We start from the raw sequence: 26,962 nt of genomic DNA, 5'->3' as shown, positions 1-26,962 counted from the left end.
AATTCAAAGATCAGCATTCTTAAATCTTTCAAAGTTGTTTGTCTTTACCATGTATAAATTGATGTTCTCTTGGTTTTGACTTTTACTCTGTCTCATTTCTTACAAGTCTTCTCAGATGTCTCTATAACTATCCCTTTCATCATTTTTTATAGCACAGTAGTATCCTATGACAATCATATAGAACAACTTTGTTCAGTCTGTCTTTGATTAATGATCATATCCTTAGTTTCTAGTTCTTTGCCATTACAAAAAGAGTTTCTATAATATTTTTTGTCTAAGGGTCCTCGGAGTATAGGCCTAATAATAGTGGTATTGATGGGTCAAAGACTATATATATATATATATGTATATATATATATATATATATACGGTTTATTAACTTTTGGCCATAGTTCCAAATTGCTTTCTAGAATGTCTAGACTAATTCATAACTCTACTAACAATGCATCTATATGCCATTTTTCCAGAGTTCCACCAACATTTGCCATTTTCCTTTTTTGTTAACTTTGCCAAACCAAGGTGTATGAGGTGGAAACTCTGAATTGCTTTATTTTTATTCTCAAATTTTTAGTGGAGGTTTTTTTTTTTTTCATATAGCTATTGATAGTTTGGATTTCATTCTTTGAAAACTACTTGATCAAAGCCTTTGACCATTTATCAATTGAGGATCCAATGTCATTGTAATTAACATAAAAATCAAAGGATTTTAAAGCTATAAGCAAGGTTCGTTTTTATAGGTTACTTTCTTAGAAGGTGCTCACCTTCTAGAGCATTGTGCTAGATGCTAGAGATACATTGAAGCAGGTATAAGACTGAATCATCTTTGCCCTTAAGGAACTTATAGCCTACTTAAGAAAACATGGAACATATATAAAAAGATAATGCATTTTGTTTGGATTAAATGAATGCTACTTACAAGTAGATGCTACAGCAGTTCAAAGAAGAGAAGGATTTTTTAATCAAATTTATCTTCCCATGCAAGGAACCTGCTTATAGAGTGACTGGTAGTCAACTTCTTTTGAGTAGTGTTTGGGTTTTTTTTTTTTTAATGTTACTGTTGTCTGAAATGAGAGAACTATTTGCAGGGAAAGATGTTCAATTTAGATATTCTGAGTTTGAGGTGACTAATCTCCATGTGGAACTGTCTAGAAGTTGGAAATGTGTGGTTTCCTCTTAGGGCATAACAGGGTTGGCGATATAAGATATATGGCTACCTAGAAGTGGAGCCAAGATGAAAGCTACAACTTCTTATACTTGGACCATATTTTCTTCTTCATTATATTGACAGAAACATAAGTTAAAAACTCAGTGTGTCTGAACAGAATTGTGTCTACTGCTAAGTAAATGTACAGAGATTTGAGTCCAATGTTTGAGAACATGGAGCATATGCTTGGAAAAGGAATTAAAGATCACATTATGGTGAAATTTGAACACAAACTTTTGCCTTATTTCTGCACATTTTTTCTTTATACTTGGATGCTGCATATATTCGTGTCTAATTATGTGAATAAGAGATGCTCAGCAGCACTCTTATGTTCCTAAGGGTCCTCTTTCTCTGGGTTTTGCCTCTTATTCTAGAAGTAGTTAATTCTCTATTAATACCTGTTCTTAAATATTAATTCTCTTCCTGACTTATATCTCCCCTCTCAGTTCCAATTTTAATGCACAATGGTTTTTTCCCCCTTTATATAGTTTTCTATCAGATAGGCTATTAAGGTTGTCACTAGCAGTAGGTACCCCTCTGAAGCTTGGTAAGAACATTTGAGGCATGAATGACTGCTAGAAATAAAAGGAAGGTTGGTTGCTTATTTACTTTTTGTACCTCTTATCACTTTTATTAAGCTTTTATTAAGCCTTGGAGGATGGAATGTCCTCAGGTTTACTGTTCAGCAGCAGCAAACCAAGATCTATCAACACCAACCTGCTTTTTCAGCCTTCTTTGACTTTCTTTATCCATATATCCTATATTTGAACTAATATGATTATTATCCCCTTAAACATAAACCTGATTTCCTGTCCTTATGCCAGTGCTCTGATTTAAATGCCTTTCTCTTACCAGTTCCATTAGCCTTTTCCCAGTTCTTATCCACAACTTTTTTTTTTGCCACATTTGACATTAACTGTCTTCTTTTTTCTGAAAATTTCTTTTCCCATGGCTTCCATGGTACATAATTTTCCTGCTTCTTTTCCTAGTTTCTGGCCATTCCTTCTCTTTCAGTAGATCACTCTTCTTTCCCCTGATGCCTAAACATTACCATTTCCTAGGGTTCTGTTTCCACCCTCTTTTCACACACTCTTACATGCCCACAGTTACAACTGTCATCTTTGCACATCATCCTAAAATCTACACCCCTAACTTTTGATCATTGCCCTAAGTTCCAAAACTGAATTTCTAGTGGTCTGCTGGATGCCTATTCCTTTGATAGTTCACTAGTACCTGACACTTGATTATATCTAAAATCAATTTACTATCTTTTCCCCTAAATCTATACTTTTTCTTCACCTCCCCATTTTTATTCATAGTACCAACTTCTTTACTGTCACTCAGGAAGCAATTCTCACTTGGATTCTGTCTGATCTGTTCTTTGCTCTTCACATCTAATCAACTGTCAAAGCCATCTTACTCAAAATTCTGAATTCTTTCCATTATACTAACTACTTTCTAGGAAATGGGATGATTGTGCCGTTCATGATAGTACAGCTTTCAGTAACTCAAAAGTCATCTATGTATGGCTTTGGAATAGTGTTAGGCTCTCACAGCAAAAATATCAATCTTCCCTAGACCTAATAGCTCCCACCACAGTTTGGGCAATGTGAGGAAGAAGGCTTCAAATAATATACAGTTGATAGTCCACTTATAAATATAGTTGACAGTTGTCTATAAGTATGTTACACACACATGCCACACATGCACATGTGTGCACACACATTAGGATGACAACCTTTGTTGAGTGAATGACTGTGGTTTTAGAACTAAGAGAATGTTGTTCTATTTCTTTGACTTACTGTGTATTCCTAATCCACTTGCAAGTTGTTTGTTGTAATACACTGGTGAGTAATATGTCATTAACATTGTAATGCTATGATGCCAGTCAAAGTGTTTCATTTTATTGTCCCCCCCCCCCCCCCCTTAGTCCTCTCTGTTTTGATTGTGTGCTTGTATGTAGACTCTGATTAGATAGACTGGCTTATTGCTGCTCATCCAGATCAAGGTGGATGGCTCAGTCTTCTCCTGGTATACAGTATTCAGGTAAATGGAAAATAGTTTCAGGGACTAGAGGAAAGTTCCCGACCTCATAACCCCTGGTGAAGTTTTCACCTTTGCTGTTGTTTCAAAGCTGCTTGGTTTATCATTTAACCTGTGGGTGCCAAGAGAATAGATTCTGTCAGACCTGAAGGCAATGACCTCTGTGGTCTTAGACTCACTAAGCACTCTGCCCAAGTTGAATGGATGCCAGCTTCTGGGAGGAGACTCATGAATTGTGTACACTTTTCTTCTGAGCACTCATTTGCCTCATAGAAAGTATTTTACATTAGCCAAGTTCTATAGCAGGAATGTGGAAGCTTAGGAATGTCCTGCTGCCATACATAGTCAGAGCCTTTTGGCTATTGTCATTGGATTTCCTTAGGGCAGTTGCCTTATGTTATGGGATAGATATTTACTAACAACACATTATATATAAGGTATTATCCTAGGTGCTGTGGGGATAATAAAAATAAATAAAATCTGGTTTATATCTAGAATGTCATCACCATAACCTGTTGAGCCAATATGGCTTAGCCTCCCACACTATGAATAGACTATTTTTAGAAGGAATCTGTGATTGTGTTTTGCTGGAATGAGTCTCTCTACCCAGTTTGATAAGATCAAGTGCTTAATCTACTGGTAATGATGGCTTAGGCTACCTATAACTGAGACCCAATCCAATTGTCTTTGCTTTCTGACCCTCAGGTATCATGAGATGGCTGTTTATAAAGACTTTTTGCCTTTTTTCCCCAGTATTTCACCTGAATTTCACCTAAAGGGTAGGCATGTAAGTTCTCTCTTCATTATCACAAAAGTTTATTTCTCAGATCATCATCAAGACAAATGCTTCTCAACTTTTTTTTTCATATAATATAGTATTTGACATGACTTGGCACACTGAATATTTTAAATTGGTAACACTACAGTAGGGATACTAGAACATGCTTTTGTGATTGCAAATATAAGTTCTGTCCAATTAAGGGTGGCTGCCAGATGCTATTGCAAGTTTAAGTTCTCTACAATTCATATCACACCTGGTGTAGTGGAGTCACTCCTTAAGAAGCACTAAATTTAAGACAAAAGTACTTGTGTCTGGGTGGGATCATCCCAGATGTCAGTGGAACATTTACCAGATGGTCTGTAGAATAATCCTTTTTTTTTCTTGTACTTTTATAGAGGTGAGGAAAGAAAAAGTGCTGGCTGTAGAAGCTAGTCTAATAGCCTGGCATAAATGAAAATTTTCAGGGTGTATTTTGATGACCTCTTTATGATGAAAAATTTGAAGAACACCATATTCTTTCTCTTGGAAGCTCAGAGCTTTATATTGAAAGTATGCTTATGCATAGAAGTAGCTTGTTGTCTGGATCTTTAAATATAAAATATGAAGTTTGAGGAGAGTCTTATTTTTACATATGAAGAGCCTGAGGCCCAGGGAGGATAAGAGCCCAAGAACACATAGCTTGTTAGGGTTAGAATTGACAGTAGGACCAGTCATAACTAGAATGATACACCTGTAGGTATAGGCTTTTGCACACAGATAAAACAAAAAGTTACCAATCCATAACATTGTTTGCTATGTTTTCTTAGATACAAGAAAACTATTTTGATTGAGGTGGGGGATTAGGTGCAGATTTAATATTATCAAAACCTTTTATTCTTGATTACCATGTAGCATGGTGCCTGGCACATGGTAATGTGCACATGATGCTTAATAACTGTATTCTCATTCTCTTTCTCCCTCAGGGAAGGGAACTAATGAGATATGTAAAAGATTAAATTAAGTAGTCAAACTTTAGAATTTTTACCCTATAGAGTTTGATAACATTTGTGTCTTTTCTCTTCTACCTCCTTTAGGATTAGCAAAATTCTGCTGTATTTTCTAGTAGTGGTAGAATTGGCATTAACAGAATGTTCATAAGGAAGAAAGCTGCATCTGGGTCATTGTAACCTTGTGTTTTGGGTTGTAGAGTTCCTTCTGGGAAAGGAAATAAGGGACTTCGTAAACCTCAGAGTACCATATATATGCGAGTTGTTAAATGTTGATTGTTGCTCTCTATACCAGTGAACAGATTCTGTGAATGTAGTAGCAAGGACTTTGGCCCCTTCAGAGATTTTGCCATTAGGTTGCTCAAGAAAAATCACATTTTTAAACTTGATATTTACTTTTTTCTCTTTGTATAGGTATATTGAATTGGATTGTAATTTGAAATTACATGTAATTTGAAATAGAAAAGAAAATATTAAAACTGACTAATATGACCCATAGTTTTGTCCAACTCTCTTCACTAAAAACAACAGAGCACACAACTGACCTCAGTTGTCTTTGGTAAACATTTAATGATTTTTTTTGGCAACAGATTTTCCTTACTCTGCCTTGTTACTGCTGTTAAAATGAATTTTGCTTGTTTTGAATACATTAGTTGATATCAGCAAAAGAAGGCTGATAGGTTTTCTGAGAGGTAAGGAGAAGACAGACTGGGATTAGAAATTTATGAGAAATAGACTATAATGGAAAGAGCACTGGCTAAGAATCAAGAGATTTGGCTCTGGCTCTAACAAAATACATTTGATTTTTGCCATGTTATTTAACCTTTTGGGCCTCAGTTTCCCCCTCTATAAATTGAAAGAATTGTATAAGACAATCAGGATCTGCAACATTTTAAGGAAGAAAAACTATTTTTGGTGGTCATCATAGAATATAATTTTTTAGCATTAGGTTATATGCATTCACATGTTCATTTTCATTGCTAAGAGGCAACAACCAAGGGAGAGGAAACACAAATAGATTAGCCTAGTAAAGGCTCTTTCTGTACTTTGATGGTTGGAGGGAAGGTGAGAGAGATATGAGAAATCTAAGTTTAGGTTAGAAATTCAGAATTAGTAGTCATTATTACTTGAAAATTAACACATAGGTAAAAATTGATTTATTTGGTCTAAAACTACTTACAAAGATGTTTGCAGCTGAAGATCTCCCAGGATCTCCCTAGCTCCTTTGGGCAGTTAGAGGCTATCATATGGCACAGAGTACTATTCTTGGAGTCAGGAAGATCTGAATTCAAATCTAGCCCCAGATGCTCACTAGCTGTGTGACTCTGGGCAAGTCACTTGACTTATATCGGCCACAATTTCTTCATTGGTAAAATAGGGATAAAAACAGTACCTTCCAGGATTAGGGTAAGGATCAATTGAGATAAGTCTAGCATAGTGCCTGGATTATAGTAAGTGCTATATAAATGGTTTTTTTTTCCTTTCTTCTTTCCCAATTGCTGAGACCTTGATTAGATGATCTTTAAGGCATGTTGTAGCTCTAAAATTCTCTGGTTCCTAAACAGACTGACTTTCTGCCAGGACCTGGGACATAGTAAGCAATGCATGTTGAATAATTAATTCTTCCATCCCAGCATTCTGACACATAAGTAATACCTTTAATTTTTGTTGCTTTCTAAAATTTTTTCACATTCACTGTCAATCAGCCAATAAGTATTAATTAAGCATTTCCTGTAGATCCTGTGCTCAGTGCTGGAAATGGAGATGCAGAACTTCCATTGGCAAAAAGTGCATATAGCACATATACACTAAAGTTAGAAAATGAATTAACACAAATATGTATAGAATACTGAAATACTAGTTTATCTCCTAACAAACTTGGGAGGGAAAAGGACAAGTATTTCTCCCATGGTAACTTAGAGAATTAAGGCAACTTGATTAGGATCACAGTTCTGATTTAGCCACCCTTCAACCCAGGGCTTTTGCTTCTGGTGCTTCTTAATATTGTTATTAGACTGGAAAAGATAACTAATGAACCTATGCAAATAAGAGCATGTCTAAAGGCCCAAGTGCTATTGGACAAGTGGCTTCTGCCTTTTTACCCCAACTTGAGAACTGACATTTACAGATAAGACCCTTATATTTATCTGTGTAATGCTTGATAGCATATAAAGTGTTTTTAAGTACATCATTTCATTTAATCTCTTCAACATTCCTGTGAGTTAGATGAGGGATAGGGTGGTGTTGTCCTCATTTTACAGGCAAGAAAATGAGGTTATTACATTTAAGTGACTTGATCAAGATTAGTACATTTAGAAAGTGATAGAGCTAGGGTTTGAACTCCGGTTTTCAGGCTCAAGAATTCTTTGTTATACTTGACTCTCTGGTATTCCTGTTCCATGAAGAAAAGAATAAAAATGCATCTGATAAGCTGGTACCTTGGGCTAGACCCCAAAATAAACATTAACCCAATATCTGTTTCTGTCCAGTTTGTTGTGTCAACATCATAATAACAAACTTTCCCTCTGGCCTTCACCACACTGAAGCTTCTGAAGGTCAAGACCCATTGTGCAACCCATCCAAATTATTAAAATTTCCCAAATAACTGCATTCAAAAAAACTTCAATCAGCAGCTTTGAAAACACAGTTGCCAGTACAAAGAGCTTTCTGTCTACCACTCCCTTTCTCATTCACCACCCCCAAACCCCCTGTATTCACATTTGACTCATGGGATATAGCAGATAGACATTTGCTTTGCTATTTATGAGCTGAAATAAACCTAGAAGCATTTAGAAAACATTACCTCTTCCCCTCCCAGTTAAAGGAATTGCCCTTCAACTATTGGTATTGATGGAACGCTGAGTATAATTAAGACTCACAAAATTTGAGAATCAGAAAGTGCCTTAGCAGCCATCAAAGCCAACCCAGGATTTCAGGATAGTGTTAGAAATATAGTATTGTCTACATATCCAGTTGAAGGAATAAAACACCTTCCTTTTGGATGTTTTCTTTTCAGGGATCTTCTTTTTGATGAAGCTAGCTAGTCCTCAATCTCAAGGAGCTTACGTTTTACTTGATTGACTGAAATAAACTCTTCACTATCCATCTATTTCTGTTATTGGGATATTATATATGGCAATCTTCTTTTCATTTCATGAGGGTCCTATTATCCAGTAGCACACATCTAGACCATTTCCTTCTTACCTTTTTGCCACACACTCACTGTTGGCTGCTATGTTTAAAGGATATAAATTAATTTTAATAGCAACCTAAAATAAATATAATTATTATTTTACTTCAGTTAATTATTTGTTGTTTATTATTTATGTTATATAGAATTAGAATTTTATTTTATATTTATAACTATAAATGAATATAGTATAATAATATGAATAAATTAATATAACAAAATTTCTTCAAAAACTATTTGAATGCAATTCAAAACCAAATAGATATTATTTTTGGCTCATCCACTGTTCAAGGTCCGGTTCTAATTCTATCTTTTCTGATTTTCTTTGTTCATCAACACAAGACAACAAAAAGAACTAGATCTGAAGTTCAAGGGTTTGGTTTCAAATCCAAGCTCTCCCTCTTGTAATCTGAGCAGCCTTGGGAAATTCAGGTCCCTTATAGGACCCTTTCTAGAAGACCCAATGGGTTGGAAAGTGTGAGAGTTAGGTATAGGTCACTTTAGGTTGGGATAGAATTCATTTGGAACAGTAGCATTGGTGTGAGGGGATCTTGAGGAGAGTTATTAACTGTGTAAAGTACTAGAAGAAAAGGGTTGGAAGTTGAATGATGGGTCCTGGAGGGAAGAATTAGGAGACTTAACCTTTATCTCAGTGCTGTAGCATTTTAGCCGGCTCCCTTAATAATCATTAATATTTATATAGTATTTTAATGCAGCTTGGGTGGCATAGTAGATGGGGTACTGGGCCTAGAGTTAGGAAGACTCATCTTCCTTGACTTCAGATTTGGCCTTAGACACTAACTGACCCTTGGCAAAGTCACTTAATCTTATTTGCCTCACATTTCCTCATTTGTCAAGTGAGCTGTAGAAGGAAGCAGCAAACCACTCCAGTGTCTTTGCTTAGAATTGCCCTAATGGTATTGGAAACAACTGAACAACAATAAGTATTAGTATTATCATTACCCCTACTATCCCTACTCTACAGATGAAGAAACAGGTTAAGGACTTGCTTAGTGTTACATATCTATTAAGTGTCAGACTCAGAAATCTTGACAAAGTTTTCAGGAGGTACATGTATCATTCCATATATGAATGTAAGCAGTTTAACCTTATGCCTTTATGATTTCTCTGTCATGTTTACTTTTTTATGCTTTTCTTGTATTTGAATGTTGTATTTTCCATTCATCTCTGATCTTTTCATTAGGAGTGCTTGAAAGTTCTGTTTCATTGAATATCTTTTCTTCCCCTGAAGGATTATATTCAGTTTTTCTGAGTAGGCTTGTTATTGGTTGTTTTCCTAGCTCCTTTGCCTTCCAGATTATCATATTTCAAGCTCTCTACTTCTTTAATATGCAAGCTGCTAAATTTTGTGTGATCCTGACTGTGGCTTTATGATATTGAAAAGTTTCTTCCAGGGTGTTTGCAATACTTTCTTCTTGAACTAGGGAACTTTGAAATTTGGTTATAATGTTCCTAGGAGTTTTCATCTTGTGATCTCAGGAGGTAATTGGTGGATTCTAGTTTACCCTTTGGATCTAAGATATTGGGGTAATTTTCCTTGATAATTTCTTGAAATATGATATCTAGGCTTTTAAGTCATGGTTTTTAAGTAGCCTACTAATTTTTAAATTCTAAAATGATCTTTCCTCAGTGTTTTCTAGATCAGTTTTCTTTAAACTCTTACCTTCTGTCTTAGAATTGATGTGAAGTATCTGTTTCAAGGCAGAGCAACTAGAGAAATTTATTAATTTGGAAGTCATGATGAGAAGCTGGGGAGACAGTGTGCAGGTAGAGCACTGAGGAGATGTGTTCTGGGATTTATATATCCTTTTGACAGCAGGGTCTGTGACTAAAGAAAGGATGATGATGGCCTGTTACTGGGTCTCTGGAACCCAAAATGAATCGTGGTTATATCCTTCCTATGCCTCAGTCAAAAGGGGGCAAACTGTCCAGTTTAGAGGATAATCAGATATTTGGGGTATGAAATAGATGCTTATCAGGAGCAAGCTGGGAAGTGCCTATCTGTGCTCATCAAGAATGAAGGGAGAGTCCAGAGTCACTTTCCCTAGCATTGCAGGAATGTAAGGAAAAATGAATCTTTTATGTACTCTTCATAATCTGGGGTGTTGGTGTGTCTAGGGGAAGCCTGTACCCTCATATCACCAAGGCCTCCCTTCTCTAGGCCTGGCTCTCCATACTCTGAGACACTTTGCTATTTCCAGTGAGATAGAAATATTTCACATTTTCTTCTGTTTTGTTTTTTTTTGTCTTTGTTTTTTGATGACTCATGGAGTCATTATCTTTGACTTGCCCAATTCGAATTAGTTTCTTCAGTACCTCTTTTTCCATTTGGTTAGTTCTGCTTTTGAAAGAGTTTTTTTCTTAATGTGACATGGAACTGAATTCAGTCAGAGAGTTATAGAGATATTAAACTCTTGGGTACTGATGAGGTTACCAAAAGTCTAGACATTGAAGAGAACTAGAGACCCTTTTGTTTACTTTTAAAAATGCACCCAGAGGGCAACTGCATAGTTCAGGGGATTGAGAGCCAGGCCTAGTGATGGGAGGTCCTAGGTTCAAATCTGGCCTCAGACTCTTCCCAGCTGGGTGACCCTGGGCAAGTCACTTGACCCCCATTACCTAGCCCTTACCACTCTTCTGCCTTGGATCCAATACACAGTATTGATTCCAAGACAGGAGGTAAGGGCTCAAAATAAATAAATGAATAAAAATGCACTCAGCACTGAACACAATACTAGAGATGTGATCTGAGTAGGATTAGCATGTATTAAGACTTTAACACTATCACTAAGAATTTCTACATCTTTTTCAGTTAAATGATCCATGCTTCTCCATCTTGTAGTCATGAACTTGTTTTTTAAGCCTAATTGTAACTTAGCAATCACATTAGACATTCATCACTATTAAATTTTTATTACATTAGATTAGCCTAATCTTCTAGCCTGTCAGGATTTTTTTGGATATCATTTAATGTGTAACTGTCCCTCCTGATTTTGTGCTGTCTGCAAATTTGATATGCATACTGTGCCTCTTCATCCAAATTACTGATAAAAATGTTAAGCAAACTGTATCTTGGTCTGTTTGAGCTCAGGTCAGATATAAAAATATTAAACATCATAAGGCCAAGCAAGTACTCATTCCTGGGGACACCAAGGGACACATCCTTGGTGAAACTGTAATGTTTTTCTTCTTTCATTCAGTTCATTAAGCATTTATTAAGTGCCTATCATGTGTCAATCATCATGCTTTATGCTGGGACCACAGAAACAAAATTGAGTCATTGCATTGGGAAGACATAATTTTAGCATAGGGAGGATTAGCTCTATTAGCCTTATATAGGAAGCGGTACCATAACTGAATCTTGAAAGGGAGCCGGGAATTCTAGGAGGTGGAGGTGAGAAGGAAGTGTATTTCATGCATTGGGGACAAGCTATGGAAAAACATGGAGGTAGGAGATAGAGTCATGTTTGGGAAATAGCAAGTAGGAAAGTTTGTTTGGACCACAGAGTGCTTGAAGGAAGTGAAACCTTAATGCCTTTTCAAGTTGCATTTCTCATTATTAGGATGTAATTTTGCATGAGCATAGGAAGGTACAGAGAACCTGGATTCAGATTCCTGCTTCTGATGTTTACTACTTGTGTGACCATGGGCAAATCACACCTTTCCTAGGCCTCACCTTCATCCTACGTAAAACTTAAAATAGATGTTTCTGAGGCCTTTTCTAAACTCTAACTCTGAGTAATTTGCAGTTTGCAAAGGTAGGCAAGAGCCATATTGTTAAGGGTGTTAAATTCCAATCAGGACTTTGTATTTTCTTGTAGAGGTACCAGTGAACTACTAGACTTGTTAACCAAGAAGTCTCAAAACCTGAGCTTTAGGATGATCAATTTGGAGAGTAGAAAATTTGTAAAGCAGGTATATATGAATGAGAAGGATATGACAGTAGTCCAAGCAAGAATTGATGAGTGCTTTAGCTAGGGAGGTAGTTGAGTGAGGAGAAGGGGACAGGTGTGAGAGATTTTGTAGAAATAGAATCAATAAGATTTGAAAAGTGATTGAAAATAAGTGGTGAGGGAGAGAGAAGATTTAATGACTTTGTGGTTGTAAAACTAGATGAATGGAGGGATGTTAGTGTTCTCAGAAGAAATAGGGAAATTAGGAAGAGGAAATATTCTGTAGGACCGGAGTTGAAGGGAATTTAAGGCAGAATTTATAGATGGAAGAGTTATCCACATAGAACTGATAATTGAACCACTTCCTTTTCTAGCTGCTTTTTAAGAATCCCTTTAATGCTATATTTAATAAGTTCCCCAAGAATGGACATTCAAATTTCCTGGCCTATAGTAGCAAACTCTCCTTTTAAAAAAAAAAAACAAACCAAACTTGGTCAACTTTTGTCTTCTCTAGTGCTCTGATTCCTCTCTTCCCATTATGAACAATTTTTCAGAAATGACTGATAGTAACTTAGCAATCACATGAGACAATTATTTCATTACCCAGGAATCTAGTTCATTTGGGTTTGGTACTTTGAACCAGTGGGTGCAATTATCAGAAGTGGATCTTATAATACATATACAAAGAATTTCACTGAGAAAAAAGGGAAAGTTGTTTGAAGAGACTCATAGCTATGCAAAGAAACTTATCAACTTGCTCAATTAAGAAACTATGGTCTGAAGATGAAAATTCAGCCAGACAACTGAGAATGAATTAAGAAAAGAGGCATAATTTTGTAGGATTCAGATTTGTTAAACCTCAAAATGATTTGAGATTTAGAATACTTATTAAGGAAGACTTAAGGGGAAATAGACCACTGGTTGAGTTGGTTAGTCTGATGATGATGATGTCTTTATAGAGAGAAGGCAGACAAACTCAGCTGCTATTTTGCTTTAAAATATTTTACTTTTCTTTGCCAAAGTCAATGATTATCAGAATGGACAAAAATAGTTAACAGAAATTTGAATTCCAGCGTAATTAAAGAGAAGTGATAGAGTTCCTGGCTTCACTCTTCAAATTTTAAATAATTGAATTCCCTGAATATGATGCAGTGGCTTGAGTGATGGATGTGGAATCAAATAATCCAAGTTCAAGTCCCACCTCCATCTCTTATTAACTGTGTGACTATGAACTCTAGCCTCTCTGAACCTTAGGTTCCCTCATCTAGAAAGGGATAAAAATGTCCCCATTAGCTAGTTCCTTCACAGGATTATTGTGAATTCAAATGAATTAATGTGAGCCATAATACTTTACAATCAGTTTTGACTATTTTGATATTTTGAAGAAATTTGCATATGAAAATAAAATTTAAAACTGTATTAACTAGCTATTATATGCAATGTGCTGTGCTAACCTGGGCACTGGAAATTTAATACAAAGTCAATAATGAATGATAGGGATACCTACTCTCTAAGATCTTATGATTTACAGGGAAGATATAACATATAGTGTAGATACAAAATAATTTTAGGAAGGGAGAGCCTACTAAGAATAGGCACCTCACTATCACAGATTTAGAAGTGAAAATGATCAGAAATGATCAAGAAAGACTTTCTGTAGATTGTCCCATCACAGATCAGACTTGAGGAAAACTAGGGATTTTAAGAGGCAAAGAGGAATAATATGAAATAAGATTGGAAAGGTATTTGGGAGCTAGTTTATTGAAGGTTTTAAAAAAAATTTCTGGCTGGGACAATAAGAAAACTTTTTAAAAATCTTGAAAATATCTGTGTAGGAGAGTGACATAAACCTATGTCTTATGAATATTAAGTTGGCAGCTGTGAAGATGGATTGAAGAGGAGAGAGGTGGGATGCAAAATTAATTACAAGGCTACTGTAATAGTTCAGGTGTGGGAGGGAAGGAGAAGCCAGTGAAGGCCTTGGCTATGTGAATAAAGAAAATGAGATAGAGCCTAGAGATATTGTAGTGGGATTGTTATCCAAATTTGGCAACTGATTGGATGTGGCAGGACTGGGAAGATCAGGAGGATTTTGAGGTTTTGACTTAGATAACTAGAGTGGTGGGATCTTCAAAAGAAATGGGAAAGTTTGGAGAAAGGGTGGATTTAGGTTCAAATATGAGTACCATTTTAAACCTGTTGAATCTAATATGTTGATATATCCAGTCAGAGATTTCCAAAAGGCTTGTTGATGTGGGACTGGAATTCAGATGATAGAGATAAGAGTTGGAGATATAGTTTTGGGACTAATCTGTATTGAGATACTAATTGGCCCTATTGTAGCTGATAGATCTCTGAAAGTGTGTAGAGAGAAAAGAGCAGTAGGACCCAGGACAGGTGTTTCTCATTTGAATAGAAGCAGTGCTCCCTGATAGGAAATAAATGAATAGTTTTATTTTCAAAACTGGAAAGAATGTATATTATTCCAAATTATAGACTAATTAATGAATTTGGTTTAGATTATTGACAGATGTCAAGAGAATTGTGAACATGTAGGGGAAATGGTAATCATTACAAGATATTATGGAGTTGATTATCATGTCAAATGAATGTCATTTATTTTTTGACAGGCCTACTAAAGTGGTATATTGGAGAATGTTATAGATGTATGGATTGGTCAATCTCATGACATTCCTGTGGACAAGATGAAGAGGTCTAAATTGGATGATAGAAAAAAATTATATTGATTTAAAACTGAGGGAATAACCAGATGCAACTAATTGATGTAAAAATGAGAAGTCTTAGAAACTATATCAAAAAATCTGTTATTGACCTTGCTTGTTCATCATTTAGATACAGATAGAATACTTATTGTATTTTAGATGACATGAACTTTGAGGAGATAGATATAATATAGATGGAAGAATTGGAATTCAAAAAATTCTTAGGACATTCTAGGATATTCTTAGGATCATTCTAGAATAGAAAATGGACTGAATCTAATAATAAATTTATTTCTGTGCTTCTAAGATTTGTGATTTCATTAGTGTGGGTATCCTCTCCATTTCCATTGCTCTGTGCTTTAGTAGGACAGCCACATGATTTATTAAGACCAAAACCTTCACTTGGTTATGAACCTTTGAGTGATGAATTTCTCTTGACTTAGTTGGGCTGTTCTTCCAACAACAGATGGCACTTCTTGGTAGGGCATGTCAGAGGCAAATGTGGCATAACAGGAAGAATATTAAGCTTGGAGACCCTGGGTCTTGCATTTATTATTTACTGATTATGTCTCCTAGAGGCAATACAGGTACTTAACGTATCTGAGCCTCACTTTCTAGTTTGTAAAATAAGGTTATTTGAGATGACTTTTAAGATTTTTTCCTACTCTAGAGCTTGTACTTTTTTGGCATAAGACTGAGAACCCCACATAATCTCTAATTCTCATAGAGGCATCTGAGAGATGAAATTTAATAAATGTAAAATCTATAGCCCCAAACCTAACAATACACGTATAATAAGATGGGGATATAGTTGGCTATAGTTCATGTGAAAGAGACCTGGATTAGTGGGTAGAGCCAAGAAGGTGTAGTGATAAGTAATATAGTGAACTTCCTTCCACAACTTCTCCAAACAGATCCCAAAAACCAAACCTGATGGAGAAAAACAGAAAAAAATCATAGTGAGTCATTTGTCCAGCCCAGCTTGACACAGGGAGACAGACACAGAAGTCTGTGGACACTGGAGACAGAGCCTGGTCAGGAGCATACTGCTCTGAGCACAGGGAGAAGCTATAGACCACAGCAAGAAGAAGCCCCAAATCCACAAAATGGATAGTCAGAAGCAGCAATTTTATGTGGCTTGTATCTCTAGCTCAGTACAGTCTTACTTCCAGCATCTTGCCAATCCTGTCAGGGAATTACCAAGGTAGGAATTCCAGACCAAAGAGAAAGCTACGATGCTATTTGAACCAACAAGGCTTTCCAGCTGGTTGAGAGGAGCAGAAACCACCAGTAGACTGCTCTTGCATAGACCCAAACTTGAGTTAGGAACTTAGGCCAGGGAGCCTAAGTCAGCAAATTGACCTTGGATCAATCCACTTTGGGAGCACTGAAAGTTCACGGGCCTCTCAACCTATCCTTGAGATCCTGGAATAGCATGAAAATAATTTCCCTAAGAAAAATACATAGCTCTCTTCCAGACCTTTCCTCTAGAAGTACTCCAGAGGCTAGCTGTAAAATCAAGTCCGAAGTCAGGAAGTAGGCTGGAATAGTGATCAAATGGGGGGGGGGGGAAAGAATCACACTCTAATGAACTATTATGCTGACACGGTCACGTTGTTGGTCTTTCATTTCAAAAAGGACCAATGACATCATAGGATGAATTGGATTTAAGTGAGGTTTATGGTAATACAGAAGTTTGGATGACTGGAGATGACCTGGATAGAGGGAGGGCAGTCTAGTCTTTGATGTCTGTTCAAGCTCTAATTGCTCCACAATACCTGCTTCAGCCACCTTCTTGGCCATTGGAACAGATTTTTTCATCTGCCTATTCTGCTGGGGGGGAAGTCTTTGGTGTTGGCATCCTCCAAACTCAACAGACCCATTTGTTTCTCTCAACCTGATTTAGCCCTCCTGTGAAGATAGTTTTATCAGAGTGGGGCTGCTGTGTATGCCATAGCTTCTTTGGAGCCACAAGTGAGAGTTAGGCGAAAGGTAGACACCAAAGGCAAATGAATAGCCCTAAAAACGGTTCAGTAAGCTCTCACATCAGAAGTGCTAGTCCTCTTTGAATACTTCATACACATAAAATGAATGCAAAAGAAGAGAATGACTCAAAAACATCTATAAGCAAAGCCTCAGAAGAAAACACAGCTTGGGCATAGATTCAACTAGAATTCTTGGAAAAATTTTAGCAAGAATTAAAAAAGCAAGTTAAAAATGTTTTTGTAAATGGAATAAAAAATGCTTAAGGAAAAAATTGGAACAGAAATGAGAGCTATGGAAGAAAGAATTGTTAAGGGAAATTAATATCTTGGTGTAAGAAGTATATAAATCTTGCCTAAGCAACAAACTCTGGAAATTAGGATGGACTAGTTCTGAAGCAACAATAAATATTAAAACAAAATTAAAAGGCTAAAAAAATAAACATTTAAGATATCTCATAGGAAAAACAACTGACCTGGAAAACACATTGAGGAGAAATATTTAAGAAACATTGGATTATCTTTCTGAACTTTGTGACCAAAAAAAGAGCCTAGACATCAGATTTCAATAAATCTTAAAAGAATATTGCCCAGGTCTCTTAGGACCACAAAGCAAAGTGGAAATAGAAAGAATTCAGTGGTCACCCTTAAAAGAAACTTCCAAATGAAAACTCTCAGGAACATTATATCCCAAATTCTGAGTATCTAAGTCAAAGAAGAATGCTGCAAGCATCCAGAAAGAAAGAATTCAAGTACATAAAGGGCCACAGTCATGATCACAAGTGATTTAGCAACCACATTATAAAGGAGCAAAGAACTTAGACTATGATATTCCAGAAGGCAAAACATATGCATTTAAAGCCAAGAATAACTTACCCAGAAAAACTGAGTATAATATTACAGAGGAAAAATAAACTTAATGAAATAGAAGACTTCTGAGTATTCCTGATGAAAAGATAGGGTTAATTTAGAAATTTTGAAGTATAACATCAGAGTCAAGATTAACATAGAAAAATGAACATGAAAGAACAATCCTAAGGGAACTAACTAATGATAAAGATATATTATATTCTTTATATATATATATAATATAAGATAAAGATAACTTATATTCTAATATGGGGAGATGATATATGTGTCCCCTCTGAACCCTATCATCATCAAAGGTCATAGAGGGAGTCCCATTAGAGAAGTCTTGGAAGTGTCTTTGTATTAAAGATTTTAAGAAAGGAATGGAAATAGGAAGAAGAATATACTGGGAAAGGAGTGGGGAACGAAAAGGACGATAAGGGAATATTATTTCCCAGAATCAGAATGCATAAGTAGACATTCTTGTTCTTTATAAACAAAGAAGGAAAAGTGGGGAAAAAGCTGACATTTGAATTTTGCATTCATCTGAATCAGTCAAAAGAAGAAATTATACACATACACACAGCTGAGTACAGAAATACATTTCACTAGTACATTTTTCATAGGAGGGAAAGGGGAGAAGAGGATAGAGTAAATTTAAGAAAAGATTAGTTCCAAGCAAAACAAACTCTAAGGATATACAAAAATATAACTTTGAAGTGGCTAAGAATGAGGATCTGAGGAGAGATGCCTATAAATTGGGGAAATGGATAAATAAGTTATGGTATATAAATGTGATGAAATACTGTTGTGTTAACTCTTATCAGCATATGACCAACTAGGATTCTGGATGACTCATGCTACTCACCCTCCTGATAGACAAAGGACTTAGACTGCAGAATGAACCAAATTTATTTTGGATGTGGCCAACATAGAAATTTGTTATGATTGACTATATATGTTTATAATGAGTTTTGTTTTTTCTTGTGCTATCTTGGGGGGGGGGGGGAGATGGTGTGGGAAGGTGAAAAGGCAGATCTTGGCTGATTAAAACAAACTAAAAAACATTTTTTAAGAAAGAGGTTTGGACTACAGATTCACTATGAGCCAAAAGTGTAATGTGTTAGACAAAAGTTAGTATATTTTAAGATTGCATGAATACTAGTGCTTGTTTAGATCATAGTAGGATGCCTTATTTTAGGAAAAACATTAACAGCTTTGAACCAGGGTATTGCTTGAGTTGGTGAGAAGGAAGTGAATGTGAGAAAGGTAGTGAATATGAGGATTGGTTGAAGGAACTGGGAAGTTGGGAGGGACCAGTAGGCACTAAGAAGGTTAGTTTAGATGAACTAAGATTAATTTGATGAAAATAACATTAGGCAGCTAGTTGATGCAATGGATTGAGTGGTAGGTCTGGAGTCAAGAAGACAACTACCTGAGTTCAAATATGCTCAGACACTTACTAGTTTGTATGACCCTGGGCAAGTCACCTAACTTTGCCTCAGTTTCCCCATCTGTAAAATGATCTGGAAAAGGAAATGGCAAACCATTCCAGTATCTTTGCCAGGAAAAATCCCAAATGAGGTTGGCCACTAAACAACATTTATTAAGTACTTATTCTCCCTAGTACACTATGATATGTGCTAGGGGAAACACAAAGTTCAGGTAAGATAATGGTTCTTTTCTAGTAAACCCTATCTAGTAAGGGAAGGAAAACACACACATGTAGATAATTGCTATAGTACATGATCTCAGCTAAACGTGTATATATAAGTTATTGGAGAGACACAAAAGAGTACTATGTGAAATCTGATGGAAAAATTATCACTTTTAATCCCTTCCAATTAAATTTGGGTTCTGTCATTCTAAAAATGTATCATTGTATCAGTTAGCAAGTGTGTGTCAGTCAGCAGATATCTATTAAGTGTGCCTTGTGTGCAGAGTACTACACTTTTTATTTGATAAAAATCTATACTTTACAGTCTTGTATGCTGGGCAGATTCTTAGTGATATTGTCACTTTAATCAGTACCTTAGACATTGGCTTGGAGATTCCTTTTTGGAATTTGAGAAGTTCAGACCAGGTGTTATGGTGATGTAACAAGAGCTGCCATATATATCTTCACCTGTTGGGCTGAGATGGGAGTTGGGGTGTAATTCATGATGTATATATATACCTAGAGCTGAAGGATTGGGAGAGGAAAGACAAGTAAATTTGACCAAAGTTCAGTTTGGGACTTACAATGTTTACTAGTTACATTCTGCCTTTGGTGATGACAAAGTCCTAGCAAGAAGTGAATTGTTTGGAAATGAGCTGGGGATGGAAAGGATAGAAAGAGAGTGGAGTATGAGATACCTATGGGAGAGGGTAGAGTTCCGAGTTCTCTTTCTAGCTGATTCTAAATGCCATTCCAAGTCCCCTGGTTTGTTGGGTTTTTGAATTTTGTTTTTGGTTTATACTTCTAATTCATAACATTAGGAAAATGCTTTTGAAAAGAATCAGAAAGAAATAGCAGTGGATGAAAGTTGTAGGGAGGCAGATTTAGACTTAATATAAGGAAAACTTTCCAACAATAAAAATTATCCCAAAGTAGAATAGGTTGCCTCAGAATGTGATGAGTTCCCTCTCCCTGCCAGATGTGAAGCATATGCTAGCACTTGTTGAATATATGGTTGAGTGAATCCTTGGGTTATATATAGAATCAGGATGACATCTGAGGGCCCTCGCCATGTAGAAATTCTATGATTTTTTAAAAATTAATTAATTTAGAATATTTTTCCATGGTTACATGATTCATGTTCTTTCCCTCCTCCTCCTCCCTCCCAGAGCTAAAAAGCAATTCCACTGGGTTTTACATGTATCATTGTTCAAAACCCATTTCCACAGTTCTTTCTTTGGGTGTAGATAGCTAGATAGCATTCTTTCTCACAAGCCCCTCAGAATTGTACTGGATCTTGGCATTGCTGCTAGTAGAGAAATGCATTACGTTCGATTGTGCCACAGTGTATCAGTCTCTTTGTACAATGTTCTCCTGGTTCTGCTCCTTTCCATCTGCATCAATTCCTAGAGGTCTTTCCAGTTCACATGGAATTCCTCCAGTTCATCATTCCTTTCAGCACAATAGTATTCCATCACCAAGAGATACCACAGTTTGTTCAGCCATTCCCCAATTGATAGACCCCCCCCATTTTTTCCATTTTTTTTTCCCATGGCAAAGAGCGTGGCTACAAATATTTTTGTATAAGTCTTTTTCCTTACTATCTCTTTGGGGTACAAAGCCAGCAGTGTTATGGCTGGATCAAAGGGCAGGAAGTCTTTTAAAGCCCTTTGGGCATAGTTTCAAATTGCCTTCCAGAATGGTTGGATCAATTCACAACTCTACCAGCTTAGTGTTCCAATTTTGCCACATCCCCTCCAACATTTATTACTTTATTTTGCTGTCATATTGGCCAATCTGCTAGGTGTGAGGTGGTACCTCAGAGTTGTTTTGATTTGCATTTCTCTAATTATGAGAGATTTAGAACACTTTTTCATGTGCTTATTGATAATTTTGATTTCTTTATCTGAAAACTGCCTAACCCTTGCCCATTTATCCATTGAGAATAGCTTGATTTTTTTTTTTACAATTGATTTAGCTTCTTATAGATTTGAGAAATTAGACCTTTGTCAGAGACTTTTGTTGCTTCCCTTCTAATTTTGATTGCATTGGTTTTGTTTGTATAAAACCTTTAAAATTTTTAAATTTTATTTAATTAAATGATTTAGAACAATTTTCCATGGTTACAAGACTCATGCCCCCCCCCCCCCCCCCCCCCCCCGTCTGACGCACAAGTCCACTGGGTTTAACATGTTCCATCAATCAAGACCCATTTCCATAATTTAATGTAATCAAAATGATTTGTTTTACATTTTGTAATATTCTCTCTCTTGATTGGTCTTAAATTCTTTCCTTCCCATGGATCTGATAGGTATACTATTCTATGTTCACCTAATTTACTTATAGTTTCCTTCTTTATATTTAAGTCATTTACCCATTCTGAATTTATCTTGGTGTAAATGTAAGAGTGTGAGATGTTGATCCAAACTTAATCTCTCCTGTATTGTTTTTCAATTTTCCCAGCAGTTTTTGTCAAAAAGTGGGTTTTTGTCCCCAAAGCTGGGATCTTTGTGTTTATTGTACACTATCTTGCTGAGGTCATTTACCTCTAGTCTATTCCATTCCATCTTCTGTCTCTTATCCAGTACCATATTGTTTTGATGACCACTGCTTTATAGTATGGTTTAAGATCTAGGTCCTCATCCTTCACTTTTTTTTTATTAGTTCCTTTGATATTCTTGATCTTTTGTTCTTCCAAATGAACTTATAATTTTTTCTAATTCAGTAAAAAAGTTTCTTGATAGTTTGATAGGTATGGCACTAAATAAGTAAATTAATTTGAGTAGGATTGTCATTTTTATTTTATTAACTCATCCTACCCATGAACAATTAATGTTTTTCCAGTTATTTAGATCTAGTTTTAATTGTATGGAAAGGGTTTTGCAGTTGTGTTCATATAATCCCTGTGTTTATCTTGGCACATAGATTCCTAAATATTTTATATTGTCTAGGGTGATTTTATTTAATTGACTAATTAAGAAAATTTTTCCATGGTTACATGATTCATGTTCTTTCTCTCCCCTCTTGCCTTTCCCCTCCCGTAGCCAATGAGCAAATCCACTGAGTTTTACAAGTGTCATTGATCAAGATCTATTCCATATTATTGATATTTGCACTAGAGTGATCATTTAGAGTCTATATCCTCAATCATATCCCCATCGAACCATGTGATCAAGCAGTTGTTTTCTTTTGTGTTTCCATTCCCACAGTTCTTTCTCTGGATATGAATAGCATTCTTTCTCATTGCTGAGTGGTGTTGGAAATATATAGAAATGCTGATGATTTATGTGGGTTTATTTTGTATCCTGCAATTTTGCTAAAGTTGTTGATTATTTCCACTAGCTTTTTAGTTGATTCTCTAGGATTGTAGACCACATCATCTGCAAGGAGTGATAATTTAGTCTCCTTAATTGCCTACTTTAATCCCTTCAAGTTCTTTTTATTCTCTAATTGCTACCACTAGCATTTCTAGTAAGGTGTTAAATTATAGAGGTGATAATGGGCATCCTTGCTTCACTCCTGATCTTATTGGGAAGGCTTCTAACTTATCCCCATTGCAGATGATGCTTGCTGATGGTTTTAAATACTGTTTATTATTTTTAGAAAAGGTCCATCTATTCCAATATTTTCTAGTATTTTCAGTAGGAATGAGTGTTGTATTTTGTTCTGTGATTCTAAGTGGCTGTACTTTGGCAATTAAAATCTCTAATGCAATTACAAAATTATTGCTGCTTGACTGACTACTGGTTTTCATGATCAATATCTAGTGAGTGGATTATCTAGACTTTTGTCTTTACTTTTTTCTACTTTACTTCTTTCTCCTATTATCTCCCACATTTTTGTTGCTAATTTGTGTCTTCACCAGAGAAAAGAAAATATTTCACTATCTATTCTAGTGAGATATCTTGGTTTTGAAATTATTTATGTATTTCATTTGGAGTTTTCTTGGTAAAGATACTGGAGTGGTTTGCCATTTCCTTCTCCAGCTCATTTTAAGGATGGTGAAACTGGGACAAATAGGTTTAAGTAACTAGCCCAGGGTCACATAACTAGTAAACTATTCTAAATTCCTCTTGATTAGAGAAATGCAAATTAAAACAACTCTGGTGTGCTATCTCACATCTATGGGGTTGGCCAATATTACAGTAAAGGAAAGTAATGAATGTTGGAGGGGATGTGGCAAAATTGGGGCACTAATGCATTGCTGGTGGAGTTGTGAATTGATCCAACCATTCTGGAAGACAATTTGGAACTAAAGACTGCCCTTTGATCCAGCCATAGCACTGCTGGGTTTGTACCCCAAAGAGATAATAAGGAAAAAGACTTGTACAAGAATATGTACCCCAAAGAGATAATAAGGAAAAAGATTTGTATACTAATATTCATAGTCACACTGTTTATGATGGCAAAAAATTGGAAAATGAGGGGATGCTCTCCAGTTGGGGAATGACTGAACAAATTGTGGTATATGCGGTGATGGAATACTATTGTGCTCAAAGGAATAATAAAGTGAAGGAATTCCATGTGAACTGGAACAACCTCCAGGAATTGATGCAGAGTGAAAGGAGCAGAACCAAGAGAACAATGTACACAGAGACTGATACACTGTGGTAAAATCAAATGTAATGGACTTTTCTAATAGTAGCAATGCAATGATTCAGAACTATTCAGAGGGACATATGAGAAAGAATACTATCCATATCCAGAGGAAGAACTGTGGGAAAAGAAACACAGAAGAAAAATAACTACTTGATCACATGGGTTGATGGGACTATGACTGGGAAAGTAAACTCTAAAAGATCACCCTAGTGCAAATATTAATAATATGGAAATAGGTCTTGATCAATGACACATGTTAAACCCAGTGGAATTACATGTCAGATATGGGAAAGGGTTGGGGGGAGGGGAGGGAAAGAACATGAGTTGAAATTATGGGAAAATATTCTTAATCATCTAATTAAATAAAAATTTCAAAAAAAATAACAAAAACAATTAAAATTGTAAAAAAAAATATGTATTACTCAGGCCAGAAAAACTTCCATAGGGGTTGGGGAGATGAGTAATGCCTAGCCATTCTTGCAACTGTCTCTGTTCCTGGTATGATCCTTTCTCCTCTCTGGTACAATTGGTACATTATTGCCCCTTCTGGAATATATAGTATTTTCTTTGCTGTAAATTTTCAGCCTTCTAGCTAATTGATACCTACCCATAATATCTTTCAATCAGGCTTGAGCAAGACCCTACCTTACCCTAAAAATACCTGATCCTCTTCCACGTTGGAAGTGATTGTGTGGAATGGAACCCAGACATGGCAACACTACATTTAGAGTAGTGAAAGTTTGGCAAAACCTGCATGTTAGCTAAGTTAAGAGGATCATCTCTCACATGGTCATTGATCTTTTAGATGATCTCATCCAGCCCTGGATTCTACCTCTGTCTTATAGATATATAGGACCCATCTGGAAAACCATTTGTGAGTGGAATTCACAAGTTTCTTTCCTTTCCCCAACTCCCCTAATGTACTGACTTCCCAGATATCTTATGTTCCATCTCTTGTGTGAATGAAAATGTGCCCCCAAAAAGGATTATTGGCCAGTCTGCTGTTTCCTTGGAAATCCTCAAATCCTAGAAAAGCAACTGCAACAGATCTGGTATACTGTATTTATTGGGGGGGAGGGCATACATAAAGTAATGTAGCTATAAAAACATGTACCTATGTTATTGGAGTGTATGGAGTAGAAAGACATTTGTCAGCCAAAACTAATTGAGGAGACTAGGACTGTGGTTATTAGAAAGGAGGCAGCAAAGACTTGTACAAGAATATTCATAGCTGCACTTTTTGTGGTGGCCAAAAATTGGAAAACGAGAGGATGCCCATCAATTGGGGAATGGCTGAACAAATTGTGGTATATGTTGGTGATGGAATACTATTGTGCTAAAAGGAATAATAAAGTGGAGGAATTCCATGGAGACTGGAACAACCTCCAGGAAGTGATGCAGAGTGAAAGGAGCAGAACCAGGAGAACATTGTACACAGAGACTGACACACTGTGGTACAATTGAAGGTAATGGACTTCTCCATTAGTGGCAATGCAATGTCCCTGAACAATCTGCAGGGATCTAAAAAATACTATCCACAAGCAGAGGATAAACTGTGGGAGTAAAAACACCGATGAAAAGCAACTGCTTGACTACAGGGGTTGAGGGGATACGACTGAGGAGAGACTCAAAATGAACACTCTAATGCAAATACCAACAACAGGGAAATGGGTTCGAGTCAAGGACACATGTGATAACCAGTGGAATCGTGCGTTGGCTTATGGGAGAGGGAAAGGTGGTGGGAGGGGGGGCGGGGAGGAAAAGAAAATGATCTTTGTTTCCAAGGAATAATGTTTGAAAATGACCAAATAAAATAATGTTTAAAATTAAAAAAAAAAGAAAAAAGAAAGGAGGCAGCAAGAACATTCTAGGTAGAATAATAGTGAGTACAAAATCATAGAAAGATAAGGAAAGGACACTTGCGACCTATGATGAAGAGCTAGAACTTGATGCCAGCGGTGATTGAAGTCCTTGTGTCTTTAGGCTCTCTTCTTATGATCAGTTGTAGATGCTTAATAAATGATAATTGATTGATTGATTTTTCTTAGTATAGGACTTATATAATATTTATCTTATTTCTTCATCTTTTGTAACATTAGTCTATTTGCTAAATATATTATATTTCTTTTATTGAATTCCCTGTCCACTTGTGGTTTCTTTTGAAGGAATAAATTGCATTTCTCCCTATTGCTAGATGAAATCCATTGTTTTTCATGACTAATCAAGTTGTTTTATAGGAAATTAAAGGGTAGACAAATTACTTGCTTTTCAGAATACATTCCATTTCCCCCCTGTTATATGATTATTCTGACTGTGTAAATTATTTTCTTTTCTTACTTTTATGTAGTATTTTTGTTTTATGGCCTTCTGAAGTCTGATCACAACTCTTCTAGGGTTTTTCTCTATCAGAGTTCCATGAATTTTCTACATCAGTATTTGGCATTTTACTTTTAATATGTCAGGGTAATTTTCCTGTTGGAAAGGTTTTTATTAAAATTTTGTAATTCCATCTTAGAGTCAGTGTTCTGGTTCCAAGGCAAAAGAGCAGTAAGGGCTAAGCAGTGGGGTTAAGTGACTTGCCCAGGGAGGGTCACACAGCTAGGAAGTGCCTGAGTCCAAATTTCAACCCAGAACCTCCTGTCTCCAGGCCTGGCTCTCTATCCACTGAGCTACCTAGCTGCCCCCCAATTATCTCTTTATAGCCTATCTTTAGGTTTACTATCCTTGGTTTGTAGAGATCTTATGTTATAATAATCTTGTTTTGCAATTTTGTTCAGTTGGTTTTTCTTCTGTTTTTGCATTACAAATCTCTTTCAGAGAATTTGAAATGAAGAGTAATCTCTCCATTGTTTGTTCCCTTTTTCTCATTTGTTTTATTAATTTCCTTTCCTAATTTTTGCTTTTTTGACTTTTAGAACCTATTAGATTTCTGTCATTTTAGAAGTCTTAAATATAGAATACCATGTTACTTTATCCTTTCTTTATTTTCTTTCCTCCAAAATATTTATTATTGTATTAACTCCTTTTTTAGAGG

The 26,962-nt window shown here is 36.1% G+C and overlaps 1 protein-coding gene across 5 annotated transcripts in view; it reads left to right on the top strand.

Annotated features, from left to right (window-relative positions):
* OTUD7B (OTU deubiquitinase 7B) overlaps positions 1–26,962 on the top strand; it is a 92,457-nt gene that overhangs the window by 13,503 nt on the left and 51,992 nt on the right. Inside the window, exon 1 of one of the 5 annotated variants that reach the window (XM_016429140.2) lies at positions 388–4,034. The exons of the other annotated variants lie outside the window; for them this stretch is intronic. The gene's annotated coding sequence lies outside the window, so the exon portion shown is untranslated. Of the gene's footprint in view, positions 1–387; positions 4,035–26,962 lie in introns of those variants that run through there. 5 annotated transcript variants of the gene reach the window in all.

This window comes from Monodelphis domestica, chromosome 2 (assembly GCF_027887165.1).
Source record: "Monodelphis domestica isolate mMonDom1 chromosome 2, mMonDom1.pri, whole genome shotgun sequence".
Taxonomy (NCBI): Eukaryota; Metazoa; Chordata; class Mammalia; order Didelphimorphia; family Didelphidae; genus Monodelphis; species Monodelphis domestica.
Note: the sequence above shows the minus strand (reverse complement) of the source record. Positions and strands in the feature narration are given on the sequence as shown.